Source organism: Dromaius novaehollandiae, chromosome 2, assembly GCF_036370855.1.
Source record: "Dromaius novaehollandiae isolate bDroNov1 chromosome 2, bDroNov1.hap1, whole genome shotgun sequence".
Classification (NCBI taxonomy): domain Eukaryota; kingdom Metazoa; phylum Chordata; class Aves; order Casuariiformes; family Dromaiidae; genus Dromaius; species Dromaius novaehollandiae.
In genome coordinates this window covers 115,223,802-115,245,750 of record NC_088099.1, presented here as the reverse complement: position 1 = coordinate 115,245,750, position 21,949 = coordinate 115,223,802, and the positions used below count along the sequence as shown (strand labels likewise).

At 40.7% G+C, this 21,949-nt stretch overlaps 1 long non-coding RNA gene across 2 annotated transcripts; it reads left to right on the top strand.

Annotated features, from left to right (window-relative positions):
* The first annotated feature begins 1,023 nt into the window (after nucleotides 1-1,023).
* On the top strand, nucleotides 1,024-20,906 carry LOC112979860 (uncharacterized). 2 transcript variants are annotated; one of them, XR_003258284.2, is made up of 3 exons: nucleotides 1,024-6,501; nucleotides 7,332-7,412; nucleotides 16,555-20,906. It is a non-coding gene; the product is annotated as an uncharacterized LOC112979860 (long non-coding RNA). The 2 variants fall into 2 exon arrangements; XR_010387900.1 differs by having other exon boundaries at nucleotides 7,332-20,906.
* The last annotated feature ends 1,043 nt before the right edge of the window (nucleotides 20,907-21,949 follow it).

Here is a 21,949-nt window from a genome sequence, read left to right as displayed (position 1 = left end):
ATCTTTACAGTCTTAATTAGAATACAGTGAGCAGTTACTGTGATTAATCCAGTTACAATGGTACTAAATTTCACAGTCCAGATTAATTAATGCAAAATAAATCTCATGATTAAGTAATTAAAAAAATTTAGATGTTGCATAAAGATGTACATGTACACCAGGTAGAATCTGATGTTGATGGTGAGGTCCCCTTCTTTGTCAGGAGGAGTATGATGTTGTTGCCTTCTTCATCACTCTAGGTTCCACTTGGGGCTATTTTTCTGTTTTATAATACACTTGTGCACCTTGTTCTTTCTTCACCGGTCTGCAACTACATGTTACATTTGAGTTTACTGTATACAGTGCATTTTAGATATGTTAGATACTCATTTTTTGTTCTCTGTTACTCCTAAAACTAGTTTTGCACAGCTCTAAGATGTGCATATCTTTAATAGACCATTGGTGAGTTCTTCTTACAGACTTGCATCCTTAGTGTTGTCCTGAGCCACCTCTCTGATCAGCCCATGCCTGTATTTGTCTAAATTGCATCCACTGTCCCCAGTTCTGAGGCTGTTGCTGTCATACCGTACCTGTGTATGCTGTATCATTATGTTCAAGTTCGAAATACTTCATTCACAGAATAACCAATTGTCACTACTGTGTCTAAAAAAATTATTGTATCACATAATTAAAGTAAGACAAGCAAAATTACACAGATTGGGTAGTAGCCATCTGACCGCTAGAAAAAATGCTAAACCAAAGTTCCGGTTAGGTCAAGGTCAGGCCTCAGTCATGAGGCCTTGCAAATTTGGTACAAAACCTGTGGCCTGTAAATGGGAACCTGGCTACAATCTACTTGCTTCATTGCTTTGTGTGGAAACTGGCAAGCCATTATTGGTTTAACTGTCTGAAATCACAGCTTTCTTTAAACTAGTGAAATCTTCTGTGAAAGGTGTAAGAAGAAAGTGAAATAGTCCTTGCCAGAAAGGTGGGGGGGGGGGGGGGGCGGGGAATATCCAAATCTCTGTGAGCAGTAAACAAAGTAGTCTCAAAATATAAAAGTGAAGAAATGTCTAGAAAACGTATCCAAAATGCCCAAGATCCTTCTTGTCACTTTCCCCCTGCCCTGAGAAGTCGTCTTATGCCAGGAAAACTGGCACGTGGATGTGAAGATATATTGATAAACAAAATATAAGAATGCTTAGAAAAACAAAGCATGCATGAAATGCCTTAGGTAGATGATAATCTTTTTGGAAGGAAATCAGAAGATCTTACTTTAGCACTCACAATTGCTCTTCCAAAACTCTTGAGGACCTGAGAGGTCCTGGAATGCTGTATCCGTGGCTTGCTCTGATCTTGGGAGGAAAAAGGAAGAAGAGAAGGTGACAACTACTGCAGTAAGTCAAAAATCACATTGAAGAGACAACATAATTTATAACAGAAAATATTAGTGAAAAATCAAGGTTTTCTATAGATAGCTGTAGCTTCTCTGTAGGTCCCTGCAATGCATCACCAAATTAAAATAGGACAAATCTGTGTATACTTAGGTGTGTTGCATATACTGTGTCACTGTTAATAAGTAGCGTGGCCCAAAAGGAGCAGACCTGTAGAACCAAATTGGTGCTGAGGATCCACAATGGGCATTGCTAGGGAAGGAAATACTTTGGACTAGTTCTGATCTGGTCCTGTGGACTGAATGCCAGTTAGCAGTTGGAATTTGTTAATCGTGCTCCTGAAGGTCATCTTTTGGTTTAGTTTTCTCTTGAAGGAATCAGCTTCATCTTCTCCAACACAATTCTGCAATGTGAACCAAAGCACGGGAGGAGGAGATGATCCTGATCTGAATTAAAACACTAATGCAGACATATATATACTTAATTGGATCAGAACAATGGTGATTATGCCACCCTTAAGTGGCATTTTGTATATACTAGAGAACGCTCTATTAGCAAAGAAAGAAAGTAACAGAACTAGGAAAACAAAACAAATATGACAGAGGAATATGAAGTTTCATAATAGATGTACTCAACCAAGCTGTAATATATTCTGCAAGGGCCACGATGAAATGTGAAAATAAAGCTGTAAGAGATCTGGGTCATCTACGCTTAAATTAAATCAAGCTTAAAAATGCAAAGACACTGTCCAAAAGCCTGGAAAAGTGTGCACTCATGATTCAATAGGAAAAAAAAATTTGGAAAGCAACCATTTTGAAAGACAAGTGCACTTCAAACTGAATCTCATTTTGCAGTCTCCAGTCTTTATTTGTCATGTCATTTCCCTTTTTCAACCATTGAGACAAGATGTACTAGACTATATAAAATGTCACCTGACATCTTGAATTAAAACTCTGAAAAGCAGGGGCCGGGTGAAGGGAACAGATCTGATGCTGTGGTGAAACCATCCACCCTGAAAATGCTTTTCAATGCAAAAGTGGTAATTGCATGTTACTAACTATAACTGTAAACCTAGGCTAATATAATACCGTGGTCATCCCAAATGTGTGTTCCTATGATTCTGATCTTTTGCGTCTCCTTAATCCCTGCACATACTGCTTCATGCTTGTTCACTTTACCTGCTGTCTGCGTTCCACGTGCAGTTTTTGTAAGCAGGCGGGATTATCTTTTTAGCAGTATCTAGCACCTGGTGACCTTTGCATGCTACTTGTATTCAGATAAGTTACTGACTGTCCACAGGGCAACATGCAGTTTTAGGAAGCTAAGGTTAATGAGTAAATTTAGTTTTATGTCCTCCTGGGTCATACGATACTGAAGGGCAAAATGTGTTTGGATAGGAAAGATTGAAACTGTTGCAGTTGTAGCTAGGCTCTGCTCTGAGCCCCTAAAGAAAGCTTAGGCATTTGCTGAAATTGAAAATGTCGTTGTTAATGGAACCCATAGGAGGATGGTGAGCTATCCTGACTGGTTAAACCTTTCTTTTCCCTGTAAATGGAAACCGCATGCAATTAGGTCAGTAGGACAAAGAGAATTTCAGTTTTTATGCAATAACATGCCATGCTTTGTACAACTCAAAATAAGTAAGTACCAGTGTTTAAAAACAAAAAGCCAAAGAGAGGGTTTTGACTCAAATGAAAATCAGGCAGTTGCCTCTGGGTGTCTGCTCACCTCTGAAGAGGTCAAGAAGCAGCTCCTGAAGTACAGCACTTTTCAGCTTGTTGCAGTAAGGTACATAGACATCAGAGCTGGTTAATTGAATCAGCCATACAATTTTAATTCACCACCACTTAGAAACTGAATTCCCATCAAATCAAGATGGGATTTTTGTTTGTTTCAGTTATTCATAAAATTTTAGTGAGTCACTGGTCTCGGAGAAAGCCTAACATGTTCCAGCTCTGCCCTGAGGAGAGAAACAGGGTATAAGCAGTGAGAGGAAAGGAGGTTATGCTGCTGCAATGTCTTTCTGACAGTGGTATGCCTTTTAATGAGGCATTGAGATTCCTATTTCCTGTGTGGCAAAAGGTAAGAGTAAATAAAATGAATGGGAAGGAGAATGCAAATGAGAATAGGGATATGGGACAGTCAAACCTCCTATCTTAAATGTTGCATACCAAATAGTAATTCAGCTAACAGCAGTTCTGTCCTGTTTCACCTGGGGCATTCAGTGCCCTGTGCTTTCCTTCTCCCTGTACATCTCATTGTTATTGATGAGTGACTTCAATGAAGGCTGGCTAGAGGGAGCTGGGCCTGTTCCCTTTCTGCTCTGGCACATTGCATACTAGACACATCTGGTCAGCCTGATCTTCGGTCTCCCTTAAAAGCCCTTCCTTAGAAAGTATGTCTCAGCTGTGGCTAGTACCACGGCCTTTCTCCCAAGCGTATGACTCCTCACATCCGCTTTCTCATTTAACTCCATACTGCAAAGGAAAATACCGCACTAGTGAGGGCTTGGGAGCTTGGGAACCATTTATCCATGCTTTAACTGCTCGGTGCATTTGGCCAGTTTTGCTGTAGGCAGGAGAATTAGAGGAGTGCTTGGGGAGAAAACAATGAGAAAATGGAGACTGGAAATGAGTGTATCACAAGTAGACTGAATTTAGGGGTGAGAATGGAAGTGAGCAAGCATAAAAGAGCAAAAATGAGAGAAAGACTAAACAAACAATTATTAATGAGGTACCAGAAGGCAAAATTGTGCTCGTTAGTATTAAACCTGCATTGTCAGCCTGTCATAATTAGTGGGGATGATGACTACATTCACAGCCCTGGAGTGGAGCTCCTGGTGTGCCCAGCTGAACCATCAAAGCAGCGTCTTGCCAGTCACAAACACGGTAGCTGAGCACAGTACAGGGCACGGACAGAATCCAAAGAGAAGCAGCATGAAAGTCTCGTGCTCATCCCTTACCTACAAGACAGGGCTCACAGGAGCCTTCTGTGCACTAGAGGAAGCGGAGGTCAGGGCATGAGGTGAGATTAAAATTAGGGAGTGTGGGGCAGAGGGAAATAAATCTGAGGAATGGCTTAAGGCATAAAAGGGATGTTCCAGGGGAACAGGGAAGGAAAGAGAAGATGAATGAGGAGAGAGTTCCTCTGGATTACTGCAGAACTGGAGATCCTGTGGAATAAAAGTAGTAGAGAGGAAACAGTCTGAGTGGGAAGAAAACTACTGAAATGAGAACAAAAGAATTGGAAGGGATGGAGAAAAAGGAAGACAGAGGGGGACAGATTGAAGTGGAAAAGAAAAACTGGAAAAAAAAAAGATAATTTTAAGAAGGTAGCCTAGATCTTGCCAACAAAATTATTAGCGTATGACTGGAAGCATCTTTCAGCTAGAATCCAAACGTATGTACTTCAGTTGTTTCTAGAATACATACGTAGGGCTACCTTTTTAGTGGAACAGGAAACTGTACCTTGACTTTTGTTCAAACTGTGCCATTAACAGTAGCAGAATTTGCTTTTCTGACATTACAGTATTTAACTTGGCATCCCCTCTAATGCGCAAGACAGCAGAGCCATGAGGGAGATGGATTAATATAGGTAAGTATTTTCTGCATGGGATAAGCCTGTTTAGTGCCATTACATTAAACCTTCTTATTCCTCCCCTGTGGATGCACAAGTACCTAAGCGTATGTCAAATACTTTGAAAATGTTGCTGGCTATCAGAAGGGCAGTGTCCTTGACCATTCATCTCTGGCACAGAGCCATAATTAAGGAGTTCCTCAAATTCAGGATTGGAATCATGAGAGCATTTTATCCCATTTGTTCTTATTTCCTTTACAACACAAGAAAGGTCTATCTTGGCCTTTTTTCACCCCCTCCCCTTCTTTTAATTTCCAGATAATACTGCCCATATTCCACAATTCTTCTCATAGCATGTAGTCAGATGAAGGTGCTCCCTCCTGATGGCTAGTAGTCATTTTCTGGTAATTCTAATATTTCCATAACTGAGACGGATGTTTTGGCTACATAAGTGCTTGCAGCTGTGGTCAGAACGTAGTACAGCCAAACACTGTCACGAGTGTATGTTACACACCCAAAACTCAGTTCCAAATAGTGTTTGTGCTGCATTTTAAGTGATCATTTTAGTTCTTAGGCCTCTCCATGACAATCTAAATTCTTGTTATTGCAGGATTAGTCAACGGCAAAACCTAACTGGAAGATGACTTTTCTCCCACAGAAACAGTGGGTGGAGACCTGGGTTCACATCCTCACTCTCTGTCTAAGTATTCTCTGTTCTTGGCCAAATCAGAATGGACTGGGATTGTGATCCTGAGCCCATTTGAATAACCCAGGTTCTGTTTTTCTCATTATAGACACAAATTTCAGATCTGGGATTCTGGTGTATGCATAGGTCTTTTCTAGGCTATATGTGATTATATTAGCTCATGGCTCTAGTCCTGAGGAGAGTGTAATTTCATCCTTACACTGCAAAAGGTTAATCTCTTCTCATTAGAAATAAAGGGTCACATCATGTGGCTAAAAAAATAGCAAAATACATCTGAATTTCCTACCCGTGTGAGTAGTGGAAAAATGAACAGGAGTGGGAAGGAGTCATCGCATCATATACTTAACTCATCTAAATCTGGATGCCTAAACTAGTTTTCTACATCAAATTATTCTCAGGAGGAGTCATCTCTTTCACGCTTAGGACAGTCTAGAGAGACTGGGCTTCTAATTTATATGTCAAAGACAAATACCTAAAAAAAGGTACTGAGAATCTCTCTCCTTCTTCCCAGTCTTTTAGACTTTTAAGCTGTTAACTTATTTATACTGCTGGACTTTCTGAAAAGTACATCAAGATGTCTTTTCTTGGGCTCCAGAGAAATAAGAAACAACAAAGGAACTTCAAGAAAGCAGAGAATGAAAATTTCTCAGAAAAGAAAAACAGAACTGAAAAGAAGGAGCTGCAGATGTGCCCAACAGCCACAACAATAATTGCTGCGTTTGGAGCTGACCTCTCAACCTGCGTGAACTATGAAAGCTTAATGAGCAAAACTGGCTATGCATTTAATAAATGAGCTGAAGGACCAAAGAATGTCATGTTTTGAAGACTTAGCTACAGACAATCCAGGTAACTGTGCTAGAGGGAAGGAGTTATTTCTTCGAGGCAATCTAAGGCTTGCTTCCAGCGCAGCAAGGCACAGCAGTTGGCACTGTTGGGAAAAGGCTCTTCCTGCGCATGGCCTTTCCAAGCAAGCGCTCAGCCTTCCCAGCAGGATGGTGAGGGTCCCCAAAGGCTGGGCTGCAACAGCTTCACTGCAAGTATCTTCAGCAGCCCAAAAGTTACAGAAACCTTTCATCTGAATCCAGTTAGATTAAAGCCGTGGCAGGTATGCCTAACCATGCTGTAATGGTGGCTTTTATTACAGCGTAGTTATCTTGTAAAATAGGAGATCTTGACAACCAGGGTCGGGAAACGATTCTAAGAATTACAGGCTTTCCCAAAAGCACAGGGGAAAACAAAAACAAAAAAAACAAAATGAAAAACGTATTGATTTTTCTATTTTAAACCTGGTGACCAGCTATGTCAAAATGGTCTGCCAGGAGGCATCATAGCCTGACCCACAATAGAGGAAACACTACTGAGATGGAGCTTGTAGTTGACAGGTCAGCAATGGACACCAGAAACCTTCACAGATGAGGAAAGAGGTAAGGAATGTAGACCTGACCTTGTCACTTCTTGTTTGGCAAATGACTAGTTCTGAAGAAACGTAATTAAGTTTCTCTCTTTAAAATGTGATTTCCATTTGCTCCCTAAGATTTAAAAATAGTGAAAAGATTTAAGCAATTGATCTCACGCTCTCACTTGTACTGAATTAGAGTGTATTAGAGGAATTAGAAGCTGCTTCTGATGGTTTCATTTTGTAACGGACTGTCCTTTTCTTCTTCCCTTTGCACCAGGACGCTGTTTGGCAGTGCCTGCATCCCAGGAGAAGAGTGCCAGAGGGACAAACCAGCCGCTAGTAGTACCTGGTGATCAAAGTAAGTTTTCTTTCACTTTTGCATTCCTGCAGGTGTTTGGAGCCCTTAGTTCAACTTCAGGCACAGGCTTGCATCTCCAGTCTTTCTTCACATAAGCAGTCTTGTGAAAATGGAAGCAATTCTGCCTTTGCAAACATTTTTCATGACAGTCTAACTTTACTGGTTCCAATGGAAATCCTCTAGATTTGAACTGCTATGAATGAAACTGGGCTCAGACGTTCAATGTTTGTGGGTTACAGACTGCTTAAATGTGCATACGCAGTGTTGTCCTCTGACTCAGAAATATCTTTGCCTTGGAAAAAAGTAATATACGAAACAAACTCTTGTCTTTCTCCATTCACAGACCTCATCTCTTTAATATTGCCCTACATTTGTCTTAACACAATTTATTGCATAAATGGCATTGATGTTTTTCATTGAAAGCAGTGAATGAAAAACAAACACATTTTACTAGTCTATAGTAATTGAGCATGTTTGTGACTAAATACCTCCTAATTTGAAAGATATCACTAGCTCTCACTATGACTGCAATAATAACATAGCAATGCACTTTGTTTCTGGCATAGTTTCAGCTCTTCCATGGAACATAAGTCAAGATCATATATTTCAGTTAGCCTCCCAGGCTCTCAAACCTCAATGTGAGTAATGAAGAGAAAGCAATTTGATTAGCTAGTGGAGCTGACTAGAAGGCACCTTCATTACAAAAGGAGGATAAAAAAGGAATCAAGCTATACAAAATGGCTTAAAGGTAGAATAATAATAATAGTATCAAACTGCATAACAAAGAAAAACATTTGCATTCAACTGAAAATAGTATTTAAGAGATGGTACAATGATGTCCATGGCTTTATACTCTTCTGGCACTTTCATTTTAATGATCTTTACCACAGCTTGAGGTCCTTTGTCTTGTCCCCCTTCTACCGACATCAGCTGGAAGTGACAGAGATTAAAACAAGGGTAATTTCCCCATGGTCATTGCTTGGCACTATTTATGCTTTGCTCAGCAGTGAACTGAAGTTTAAAGGATGAAGTACTGTCACTCAAACTGATTTTTCCCTCCACCCTTTCTTACCAGGGTTAACCACTCAGCCAGTCACCAAGGAAACATGTGGCTCCCTTGCCCATCTTATTGCCACCCTACAGCCTCATATGGAGAACGACACCATAATCTCATTAAGAGGTTGAATTTGCCATTGAAGCTTGAATTCCCATAACAGGATGGGAGTGGACTAATGCAATTAAGCAAATCAGTGTTTTGAGCCATTGCATGATATCTATCTAATACCATGAGAAAAGACTAGCTAGTTTTTTTCCTCTGTAACAAAAAAAAAGAAAAAAAATCAATAAACAAATGACCAAATCCCTCTCTCCCACGTTATGTTCAGAGAAGCTAATTCTTTAGTTCTCTTCCAACTGTAAAGGTCTTTCATATTGAAAGATAATTATTCGCTTGACTCAAAACCTGAATTTTCCCCCTCCTTTTGTCAATATTTCCATCGCAGGGATTCTAATACACAGTTATTAGTTTTATCTGTGTAGCATTTGTGGTGTGAAGGTAGAGCAGATGATTGTGAAACAAAACCTTAGAGAGCTTAAATATTAACTAATTCTACTACTTCAGTAGCCTGCTATTTTTGTTTTGTTTTGCTATGGTCTTATGGTATGCCGTAGCGGATACCAGATCAGAACAAAACTCCCATGGGTTTTAAAACTGTTTTGAGGCAAAATGTTTTGCAAGTTTTGTGAATGACTATTCTAAAATGTGCCAGATTTTCTGGAGATAATTCAGGCACACTTAGTAGTTCTCTAGAAATGTGGATTATTAAATGCCTAAGGCAGAGCTTTTCTGGCTTTTGTTGCTGGGTTTTGAGGATAATCCAGCCCCTCCTCCCTCCCTCTCCCTGCTACCTAAACAAAGCAGCAGAATGAACTGTAGCAAGAGTCGGGAACCATAAATCTTTAAATAACATTCCGGCATGTGAAATTCAAAGGCAGCGTGTTTCTCTGAGAGCTCAGGGCAGGGATGGGAGAAGCGGCGTGCTCCTGCCGATAACGCTGTCGCCTCTGTCACGCTGTTTCTTCCTGGGAAGGTGGAGGGTGGAAGGACCCAGGGCTGCTCTGGTACTAGGAGCCTGCGACACGTGTCGACTACCGAGGCGCGGAGGAGCGCACGGCGCTCGCTTCTCGCTGTCCTCAACGTCCAGCGAGAAAGGCAGCAACACTAAATGTGCCTTAGTAGATGTTATTGTGTTACCACTTGTATCCTCTTCAATAAATCCTGTTCTGCCACTGGGCACTACAGGCAGAAGGAATGAGAACATGGTTTATTACTAAATAAGGGCATTGGTTATGCGCTCTGCTTCATACAAAACATGGTCCCTATCCTAAGCTGCTTACAAAGTAGGCATATATTATGTTGACAGGAGACAGAGTTTCAAGTGGCAATGTAATCTTGGCATTTTTGCCCAAAATACAAATAACTCCAAGACTGAGTCAGCACTGAGAATATCTGCCACAAACTTGAAAACAAAATATAGTACAGATATGCTGTGGTTGTTCCAAAAGTGTCATGGGCCTAAGTATCTCAATAGTTACAAACTCCCAAAATGTGAGAGTTAAGATGTTAGTGTAGAGAAATGCATGTGCTAAAATAGAAAATACATGACTGAGGATCCTAAACAAAATGAGCTCTCCACTATGATGACAATAATCATACAGTTTGGATTTGACTATTTTAGTATTTATGGCATCAGGTTAGATAAAGGCAAAATTTAAAAAATGAATTGGTGTTTTAAAATGTCATTTTCCCTCCTGATATCACCACAGGACAAAAGTAAGGGATGATTTTTTTCCTCATGTAAATTCTTATGTAACATCAGTATAAGGCAATCACATGTAGGGCGACATGCCGGACTGTATATCTTTTTTTTCCTTTCATGATGTTTGGATTTAAATGTAGCATTAATCCTGAATATCCTGATTTGAAAAGCTTAGTTCTGTAATTTATTGTATGGTATCCTTTAAAAGGCTTTGCTTTATAGTGCGTTGTAGCCTTGAGTTAACAATACAGATTTCAGTTCTTAAGTTTATACTAGCTAGTTTTGCTTGGAGAATTTTATTCATTTAAAACAATGTAGAATTTCAAGTGTGAACACTGAGAAAAAAATAAAAAGAATATCATTATTTAGCACCACTTATTAGATAAAACTTGAAGTAACAACCCAGATGGAGAAATTCACCAAGATGCCAAAGAACATAAAATAAAACATGCCATCCAGTAACATTGGGTTTACAGCTTTTATTATCCTATGAACTTTTCCTATATTCCGAAGTTTATGGATTCAGAGCATCGCCAAGCAGTTCAGACACAATCTGTGAACCTGGCCTGTAGCTTTACAGTTGATCTCTGAGGTTGCAGGGCTGTTACAGCAAGACCAAAAGGATATGCAGCAAGAGCAGGAGAACTTGAGCCCTCACCTTTGTGCTTGTAGCAATGGTTCCCTCAGCAGTGTAACCCACCAAAGATGCTGCCACCCTCGCTATGGTGAACGGACCCGCTGCAGGCAGGTAGCTCATCAGTAGAGAAGCGAGTAGCTGACTTACCTCTGATATCACAGTGACCCACTGAAGAATTACCTCAGCTGTACTTCTGAACCTGCCTGGAGTCTATCTAATCACAGAGATTAGCTGGAAGAGCCATTAATAACTTAGCAGAGTTGTAACCTTATTTCTTCCGGTATATTCCAGGCACACGATAAAATTAATATTAACTACATGAAAAGGGAATGTATTATTCCATTGTTAAAGAGGAAGAAAAAAGACCTGATACAAATGCTATACTTCCTACTATTTAAATAATTATACATCAAGCTAATTAGTACATGTTCTTGAAAACTCTTAAAGGGCAAGTGCCCAAAACGTGGCATTTTTGACACAAAAGAAAACACTGAAGCCATGTTTTGTGTCTGCCATGAAATGCAGCTTTATTTGGGGACCTGCGACCACCGTCCCCTCAGTAGCTGGGGCACAATTGTCCTGTTGGAATAGATCAGAGTTTCTCTTGACACGGAGTTTGAAGCAAAGTTTGTATTGATAAGACATGAAGGCAAGGCAGGAGTTTTCTAAGCGGGGGGCGCCTGAGAGTGGATATGAGAATGAGAAACCAGAGAAGGTATTCACTGCTGTTTGAAGAGGTAAGAAATGAAGAGCAGAGCTAGAGCTACCCTGTTGCCTTTACGGTGTGCCTAAGATCTGCCAGTGGCATCCAGCTTAATTACACAAATTAAAGGTGACCAGTGTAGGATCTTCATGTGAGTGTGGTGATGTTCTGTGACTGGTAACAGGCCTGGGCTGATGCAAGGAAGTTGGATAATCCACATTATTTGCTCCAAAGCAGGTAAGATAGGAGAGCACTGCCAAGCTTCCATGACCAGGTTTTCCTGGTACCAAGGCACATACCTTGTTTCATCTCACACAGGGGTTTTGAGTTCACTGAGCAGCAACCATCATTTTCCCTCTCCTTCTCAGCCCTCCTCCTTCCCTCTTCTGTTTTTGAGGGTTTATTTTGTGGCTCTGTGAGTTTCTGTCACAACAAGATTTCAATTGGTGGTTTACACAGTCCCTCTCTACTGCAGATCAGGCACACAATATTTACCTCAATGCAACTTTGCATTGTATTTCTCTGTCTTGACCCAGTGGCAGACTTAAACATAATGGATTCAAATTCTGTGGGCCTCCGGCATCCTTCCACCACTGATCAGAAATAGAGAGCTTTCATATTTCATGTGTGGAAGGAAGCAGGAAAGGTAAACCCACAAAGATGGTAGGATAAGATCTTAAAAATTATGCTGCAGGCAAGGAGAAATATTTGAAGAGAGTAGTAACATGGCCCAAAGGGCAAGCATGATTTTGAAACACTGAATGAACAAGAGTTAGATGAGATGAGAAAGCAGGAGGCAGAGATAATAAAGGCATGGAGATGCTTAAGGAAAAGAGTAGTAAAGGAGGATAAACTTCATGCCAAAAGTGAGTCTGCTTTTTTATATTCTGAGTGTTAATTTCTTTCATGCAGTCACTTAGTGCAGTAAGTGTTAGCCTAGACTGCAGCACTCATTTTGTATTTTTAGTCTCTTCAAGAAAAGAAATAATACATGCATAAATATACAGAATATACATACAATACAATCTCTTTGCCTCTTGAGATTATAAACTTTTCTTGAATAGAAAAAGTACAGTGTACAGAATCTACAATTAAAGCAACTACACAGAGCTTTAAAGTTATAAATGATGATAAGCTTAAAAATGGTTAGTGACAAACTGGCAATTTAATAGACATTTAAGATTTTTCTTGCACTTCAACGGAGACAGAAGTGTTATAAAAATTGACGTCTCTCTCTGGAGAGTGGCAATGAAGATTCTTACTATGAGAGTCCAAAAGAAATGAGGACACAACTTGTTGTGTGGCATGCAGAAGCACTGCAAGGTACAAATACATTACTGTTGACAGCAAAAAGAGTCAGGTATGTATTGTTCTTCAAGTGAGGGCTGTCATACTGTAATGCTTTACATTATTGTATAGTGTTTATTACTAAAGGAAGTGCCCCAATTTTAATATCAGCACTTTGTCTGAGGAGTCTCACACACCTGTTTTGGGGGAGAAGCAACATTGATTCGTGTGGAAAAGACAGAATTGACTAACACCGAAACAGAATAGAGAAAAAAAGATAAAAATAATGGTCTCAGTGTTCCTTTTGCAGGAAAGGCTCTGTGTATGATGCAAATGATACAAAATTAATGCATTTGTGACAATGAATTAAAAATGAGAAGTGGAATAAATATAAACTTGCTGTTGTTAAAATTAGACTGCAATACTATGTTCCTCATTAAATGCCACATTATACTGGCACCCTTTGGAACAATGTTGCTTACCCTTTAAGGGCTAAGTGGCTTCTTTGTCATAAAATGCAGAGACACACAAAATCCTGGTGTGACAAAAGCCTACGATGTGCTGGGTGGGTCTGTTATGATGACGCACTAAGAAACTGGCAGCGGGTATTAGACACAGCCATGGTTTGTCATAGCCTTCTCCACCTCCTTCCAGCTCCCCTCCCCTTCTCCTCTGAGTTCTTTTTGTCCACTTGGAAAAGGCAGGTGAAGTACAGGTAGAGAGATAAGTACAAATTACTATCAGGCTGCAGTGGGATAATTTTCCTAACATATTGTAATACAAAGTATGTCCTAGGTCTAAAGGAATTTTATTAATTGTTGGAAGGTAATTTGATTCGTGAACTTGCTTCTCTTTTTTCTCTCACCCAGATTCTTTCCCCGCTTCACCCAAATTCTCCCCTTTGCTATGTGATGCTAGATTTAGAGAAATCTAGGTGAGCAGTTTGATTTATAATCCAACACTAGTTATTGATAATGTGTGCAAAACTCTCTGGTTCAGTACAGATCTTTAAACAGTGACAAAAGGTTGGCCCACTTGTCATCTCCAAATTTTTCTCAGCACACACATTTTAAGATGCCCAAATGGCTATTTTCTTAGACATTGTTGCCCAACATAATTTTCTTACTTTTAACTCACAGAATAGTTCCTTTTTAAAGCAAACTAACAATTGAAAACTTCTCTGACAATTCTGATAAAATTATTACACTAAAAAATTGCCACAGTGATCTTGGTTCAATCATTTTGAGTCCTAAAAATTGTCTGAGCTTTGCTATATTCTTTCTATAAATTTTCCTCAAAATTCCATTTTTATTATGATCTATTCCCCCAATTCAGTATTTACTCAAGGAATTTTCTAAATCTTCTTTTAAATTTGTTAGCCAAGCTTTCCTTGCTGCTGATAGGCTCTGGTGAAGAGTATATGTTTTAGCTTAAATTTTAAAACTCTGTGGAGTTCCCTCCCATAAAAAACAGAAGAGAGAAGAAAGGTTCATTCATGTTCATTGTCTTGTCATTACATTTTCTAGTCTATCATACATTTCTCTTTCATTGTTCTTAATCTGGCTGATTCTAAACTTTTAGAAATCCCTCTCTATCATAGTTAATCATTGCATAAATGAAGGTTACTCTGGGGTTAAGAGCACAGAAATCAATGTGCATTGCTGCTTCCAGATTCCACCAGCCCAGAAGTAGGAATCAGGGCATGTGTTTTGAGGTCCTACTTGCTCAAGTGGACACAACTTGACATAAGCAACTTATGAATAGAAGATAACTGAAATAAGTAATGAATTTTGGAAAAGCATAAATGGATCTTTAGCAATTTGCACGTGTAGGCAGAAGCTAAAAATAATGAATACATTTTAGAAACAATTATTCACTCGGCTCTAGTCTACTACCTTCCATAGACCTAACGTAAATTTTTCACAAGATGGTCACTTAGCTAATTTCATCAAGGTCTTCCTAGAGCCTGACAGTATTGAGCAAATTTGGTGCTTCCTCATTCACGTTGTCTGAATTATTAATAAATAGATTGAAAATAGCAATTATATTGGAATATTGCTTGATGAATTTCCACTATTAACCACTTTCCGTGTTTGCCAGTTATTCCTACAGACTTCCCACCTTGCAGTCAGTTTTCAATTCATTACAAGATGAATTGTCAACAAGCTCATAAGACAGATTTATCAAAATGCTGCAGAAAATGTTTTTAAATAAATTGCAATCGCTGTTTCCTTGCATTTCATAAACTCCTGGACATATTAGAAAAGCATTAGTCATTCTATGAAAGTCTCTCTGGTTTCATTATGCTATTTTTAATTAGTGTCTACAATGCAGCTAAGGCTGAGTCATCTCCTGGACTCTTCCAGACTGGCCCCGCAGCGGGGTGGCAGTAGTGCGGCTTGCAAACCCACGCTGCAGAAGGGGCTCGTTCTCACTCCCGTCGCAGCTCTGACGCTCCTGAAGCACCTATTGCCTACGATAAATTAGCTCAGGAAGTTGCTAATGCAATGTTAGTATAAAAAAGACAGCACGGGAACTTGTAATTACTCCCAGACCAAGATACGTATCCAAGAAACTTCGCTTTTGTTTTGTTTTTAATGTAAAAAATATCTTTGTGTGAATATTGGAATAATTATATACATGTAAGGCATTCAAGTAGGTCTAACATCACTGTGTTATCACCACGCTGTAACGTCACGATTATAAATAGAAAATATTCAGGCTTGTAGTTCCACCGCCAGGCAAGAAATTGAAAAAAAAGCTGTTTCTTCTTTCAGAAGCTAGAGAATAGAGTCCAAACAAGCTAACATAAATACAGAACTTTTCCTCCTCCTACCTGGTTTTCCTGCAGTGGCAGGGCACTGTCCCACTTCAGCATATTTCTGAAATGAACCCTACACACTGAGATGCACTAATTAATTATCAGATTGTACCTTATTTTTTATAAAATGTGGGCATTTCCAGCACTAAATGACATATAACTGGTTCAAATCAGCCTGAAATCAGAACAGCCTAAAGTTCAGAAAAGATATCATAGTTATATCATTGCTTAATTTTCAAGTCTTTTTTTTTTTCAGAATGCTATTCAATCAGTATTAAGGACACTTTTTTCTTGATATGCTACAGTAAAAAATGTTTTGCTGATCTGAAAACATTTTTGGTGGACTTTAACTCCCTATCTTAGTGAAAAGCTTCATTGTTGAACCATTTGTTACAGATGCAGGGAAACCGTATGTTGTTGGTTCTGCTACAGATCAGATAATGACTGTAATACACTACAAGTATTGTTAATATTGTATTAATTGTATTAACTGCAAGACAAGTTAGTAAAGAAAGCAAAGCTTATCCTTTGACTTCTGAACAGGAGGTGCTGACAGCATTCATTCGAACTCACAAATTAAGGACTTACTTGCTGGAAGAGTATGGAGCCTTGTACGCACCGTTGGGCTTTTTGTGACTCCTGTATACCTTTGTATCTATATTGTGCCTCTCTTTTCCTCTGCCAACAATGCCTCGTTTCCAAACATCCCTCTGAAGTATGGAAGCCGGTATTAGTTTCTTGTGCTTCTCTCTCTTTGGGAATAATGCATTCCTACTCATTGGTTGCTGCTGCTTCTGTGCCTTTATTTTTCAGTACCTAGTCACTGGCAGGTGGGTATGAGTTTGCATGTTCCTAAAAAATCATTGATTTCCCAGCTGATTGTAGAGCCTGCTCAGATGAGCCTACGCTGCAGGAAGGAGCTATGAGCTTTGGCACCAAGGTCCTGTGTCATGGAGATCTTGACTGTCACGCGACAAGGATGCGGTGAAGTGCCCCAAATTCTGGTGGGAGCGTCAGAGGGGAAACTCCACGTGGAAACGCTGTCGAGAAAGCAGAGTTGCACAGGCGGCTTCCCTGAACCCTGACAGAACAGCAGATGCACCGAGGACAAAGCCGCTCCTGAATGGTCACAGTCAGGGTATTCGTAAGAAGCAATTGTTTGGGATTTTCACAGACACAAAAACTAGGGAGCAGCTGTCTCCAAGACCAGATTCAACTCAAAAACAGCTAGATCTTTGAAAGAAACCAGCCCTTAAGCCTCGGGTCCTAAAGGCTTAGGATCAGTTGGAGGTAGATTAATTGAAATTACTGAAAAAAGACAAAATAAAGAATACAGCAGATCTGCCCAAAGACAAACAACGTCTTAGGAGGAGTTGAAGTGGGAAGGAGAAAAATTTTGGATTTACTTTCTGCTGAGAACTGCCTCCCTTAATCATGGTCAGAAAAAAATAGCTGAAGAGGTGCTAGTGGTCAGAGGAAATAATACAGTGGGAATGAAACTCTGTGGAAAAATACTGAAGCTTTAATTGCTACATTTGGCATGGATATATCTAGGAAGTTAATCCTATTGAATGTTTGCTATATTTGGATATTGGTTAGTTATCAGAGGTATGTGTGTGTGCAGAATATGACATTTTCTGCACCTTTCTTCAGCCAACTGTACATTAGAAATGGGTAATTTATCGTATTATAAGATTGATGTTTTGCTCAGTGTAAAGGTGACACTTTCCCTTGCAGAATATCCAAACTAACACTGCCAGCCAACAGTCATTTTATTAATCTGCCCCCTAGGCTTTTAAAATATGTGTTTCATAAGTGCATGAAATATTTCTGGTGTTCAGGTAATATCAAACTATAACGTACAACAGTATATCCAGTACGCATGTGAGTTTCAACAGCCACAGTCTATGAAAAGCATCTGTCTTCAGTAAGTAACAAGTATATGACCTGTTTTTCTTTTTCCTCACTGAATATCTGGTAGATTAATGCCAGCTTTCTGTGTGAACTCCTTAGTGAGAAAGATGGAGGATGCATGTCTCTTCTCGGTTCCTCTGATTACAGCCAGCCTTTGATTCCCGGTGATTCTTTGCTTACCTGATTGCTCCCTTCTGAATGTCACCAGAACTCCAGACGCTCAAACCAGTCAAACCTTTCATAGCTTTGAAAGTCTTGATTTAGTACAGTTAGCAAAGAAGAAATAATGCTCAACTGAACTGAGCTACACCTGTAGCACGTAAGGGTTAACCAGAAATAGAAGAAGCTGTATCAACTCTAGTTTAAAAGGCCGACTTGTTGAGATGCCGTGTGTAATCTCTGGAAAGTTAGGGAGCTGGAAAATGAGTAGTACATGGTGCTAAGCCCCAGACAGTTCAGCTTACCTGTTTCGATAACAAGATCCCAGGTACTAGTACCTACAATAGTGAGCTGATGATGGATTTCTAAGTGTGCATGTGGGTGGTTGTTGAGGCCATGAGTGGTTTGTAAGGAGAAAAGGTACAAACTCATTAATATTGGAAGCTGCAGGTTTGCCTTGTTTGGCTCTGAAATAAGCAATAATTCTAACAGCATGGTATATGCTTCTTAGTGCTTGAGGTCCATGGACGAAGCTTAGTGCCTATAGCAAGATAAGTGAAATTCAGGGTTTTTTTTCCCCGTTGGACACTACGGTCAGTTGTACTATGCAGAGAAGCAACAGTGGGTAACAGACCAAGTCAGACATCAGCATGAACTTTTGTGACACTCAAAGAGACATCACACTGGAAAAATCCTGCCTTCCAGTGCTGGAAGCACTGGACTTTGCGTTCTGATGCTTTGACATTTCCTCATGTGAGAAAAGGACTGGGCGCACTGGGGAATGCCCACCCTTAACAAGGCTGCAGCGTTCAGCTCAGGGTGTAAGTACCCCCACAGGCAACTAGCAGCTGGTTCTTCTCCCCAAGCCCCCAGCAGCCTTGGCCTCTGGGGCGTCAGAGCACCTCTGCCACACTTATGGGACTGAGCTCGTTGGAGGAGATGGTGGTGGGATCACCACGTCCTTCCTTACCCTTCCCGTGTTACACGGGAGCCTGGGGCTCAGAGCACCTGCCTGGAAGTCACCTCTGTCACTGAAGCCAAACTCCCCGATTTGTGACAAGCTCCCTGACCAAAGGAGCCTTTTGTTATTGTCCACCAGGCAGCCCACTGACCAGATACAGCCTGTGGGATGTGCTTCTCTAAGCTGTTTTCTTTTTCCAGAGGAAATTGCTGCTGTTTGAGCAGCAAACGCTGTGTGACCAGTGCAACCGCCCTTGCTTGCTGCATGTGGGAGTGGTGGCGGAGGAAAAGGGGTCTGTGCCACAGTGGGGGCTCTATTCCCCACTGCTGGAGCAGCACGTAACCACACAGCAGGGCAAATTTGCAGCCAGGACAGGGGTCACTAACCCAGAGGTGGCTGAAGAGGGAGAGGAGGGGTGGGAGGGGAGCTGCTTCTCCCATGGGGGCCAGTTGCTGCTTGCATAGAGAGGCTCCTTAGCAAGAAGGGCAAGAAAGCTGTGTTTGCTTCCTGTCCGTGCCCCAGGAGGTTTCACACAAAGGCTCAGCTCCAGCAGGAGTGACTGATAGTCGTGCCAATGCCTCGCTGTTTGGGGGGCCAGGCTTCAAGCTGGAGGGGTTAGGCTTCAATCCCCTCAGACTGGCAAGGGCTTCACAGTCAGACCTTTCCCTTGCTGCCCCACCACATTGCTCCCAGACCCTCTGCAAGAGGTGGGGGGCTGCTGCTTTCTCAGCATAGAAGAGGACTGCGGGGCTTTGAATCCCCCAAGAAGAGGGAGCGGTTGAGGGAGCGGTTGTATAAAAATTGGAGCAGTGAACTTTAAAACGTCGCCCGTTTTTCTGTTGAAGCTGTGAGTGGTGGTTGTTGCCGTCCCCTGTAGCACCTGCTGGCCCTGGGTAGGATCCCTCCAGGCATGTGCAATCACAGAGCACAGTGTGGCCGCAAAGAAATTACAGCTCACGATCTGCAACTTAAAAGGGGGGGGGGGGGGGGGGGAAATGATACAAGCAATCAGATGTATGCTGTTTTATTCATACATGTGGCATGCGTGGATACTTTTGTGTCTACATTTTTCTGTTCTGTTTTCATTCCATAAACATCAGCGCTTCTTTTTAACTCCGAGCCTGGCCATTACAAGCTGGCTCTTCTCATGGTGCTGTTGAAGTAGATCTCATTGAATAGGAGAAAATAACAGCTCAGGCTTAGGTTACTGTAAGCTGGGCTGTCTGAGGGACAAATTTACATTTAGACTGAGCCTCTTCACATCTTCCCTAAGTAATTGTAAACTCTCCTGTGCCTCAGCCCTAGGAAGGAATTTAGGGAGCCCTGCACTGCCAAACTGTGCCTTATGCTTTGTAAAATGTTTGATAGCTAATCTAAATAGTCAGGCTTAGCATCTACTTTTCATAATTATTTGTGCAAGTACAACTCGGTTATCAAATGCCTGCATATATCAGACAAAGGACATGGGCATTGCCAAAATAAATTTGTTGTGAAAGTGTTATGTCTGATTATTCATATTATTCAGCCACCACCCAGATGTCCTATTATTTAGGAGCTGCACGAGCATGTAAGAAACTGTTCCACCACCAGGGATGTATGGCTAATTTAAGATAAGAGACAACAATTGAACATTAGAAGCAAATAAAAAGAATGGGAGAGGAGAATTAGAGTAAGTGCGATAGACAGTCTGTAGCGGCATGCTCCTGTGTGAACCATTAGTGAGTTTTGTGTAAAGGGAAGAATGGTTTGATATAAATAAATAAGAAATATGATACTGGTATTCCTTACCAGGCATTTGCCTAGCCCAATGGAGATTTCTGTGGTATGCACTTAGCTTTCATATTAGGATCTTATTCTCATTCACGCTGTGCCCATTTACACCGCTTCGTTAGGGATCTCCAAATGGCATTACACAGGCAGCAGAAGACAGAGGAACACAGCCAAAACACTACAGCTGGGCTCGTACCACAGAAATTCGCCATCTGTATCCAGCTAGGCACGTGCCCAGCAAGGGTTACTGATACTGCATTTCTTTGTTACTAAATTCTTTTTACTGCTGGAGCAATGTAAAGGGCTCTTAGTGTGACTGAGCATTGGTCTCAGTCTAAAGTGTGTTTGGCTGTCTTACATTTTCAGTTCCACTGCGATTTTGTTTGAGTGTCAATGCAAATAAATCACTTGTTATGATGCCTAGTTGAACCGATGCTGCCTCTGAATGCAAAGGATAACAAACCTCGATGCATGCTTCAGTGAAAGGAAGACACACACAATACAAGGATAAGTGTTTATATCTGCTTGCCAGTCCCCTTTCTAGTCGACAGTCACCCTACAGGTCTTGGGCCTTTAGTTATTCTGAAGCTAGAATCTGTATTTATCCAGGGCATCTTCACAGTAAGTCTGACCGAGTTTAGGTCCGCCTTGCCTTTGTCTTTAGGAACTTGTGGCCAATAATGTGCGGTGATATAACAAGACATCTTAAAAGTAAAGCATTTAGTAGCTGAAAGAAAGCATGTAGTGAAAAAAGGGTCATAAAACAACAGAAAAATCTGTATGCATGTATTTACGATGTAACATTTACAAGGTAACCTAAGCAAAGGGGACTCTGCCAGGCACTCAAGTGTCACAGATTAATTCCTCCAGTTAATTCCCAGCCCTTTGTGAATGTACTCTTTTCTCAACCTTCCTAAGTCTTTTCCCCTCCAGTGCAAAGAAGCCTGGCACTGTCTCTCAACTATTGTTCTTAGAAAAGTGGCTTATCTTGAGCCATTCTTTTTCCTTTCATTTTCCTTTTGAATTGAACTTTTGTGTTCATGGAGCAACTATGTCAAAACAGAGTACTCATAAATTATGACAGAGCAGTTCCTCTTCCATCACAGGACTTAAAAATATTAAAAAGGTAGTAGATGAAGCTGGAATTCCTGTCTATTCTTAAAGGTTGTAACAAAAATCAAGTGAGAGTGGAAACATTAGAGCAAAACAACCTTTCTTATATCTGTCATCTAGCATGACATGTATAATAATTAATATTTCTTACGATGAACCTAAGTAACCCTCATCTCTTTCACTCTAGCATTTTGGGAAAGGAGGATTGCTCAAATGGCCCAGTAACGGGTTGCCAAACAAACACAGAACGCAACAGCTTAGTAGGAAGAGACTGATACATGTCTGACATAAATGCCATGGCATTAAAATATAACAGTAGTGTGTATTTTCTAAGCTGTTCTTCTAGATGGACG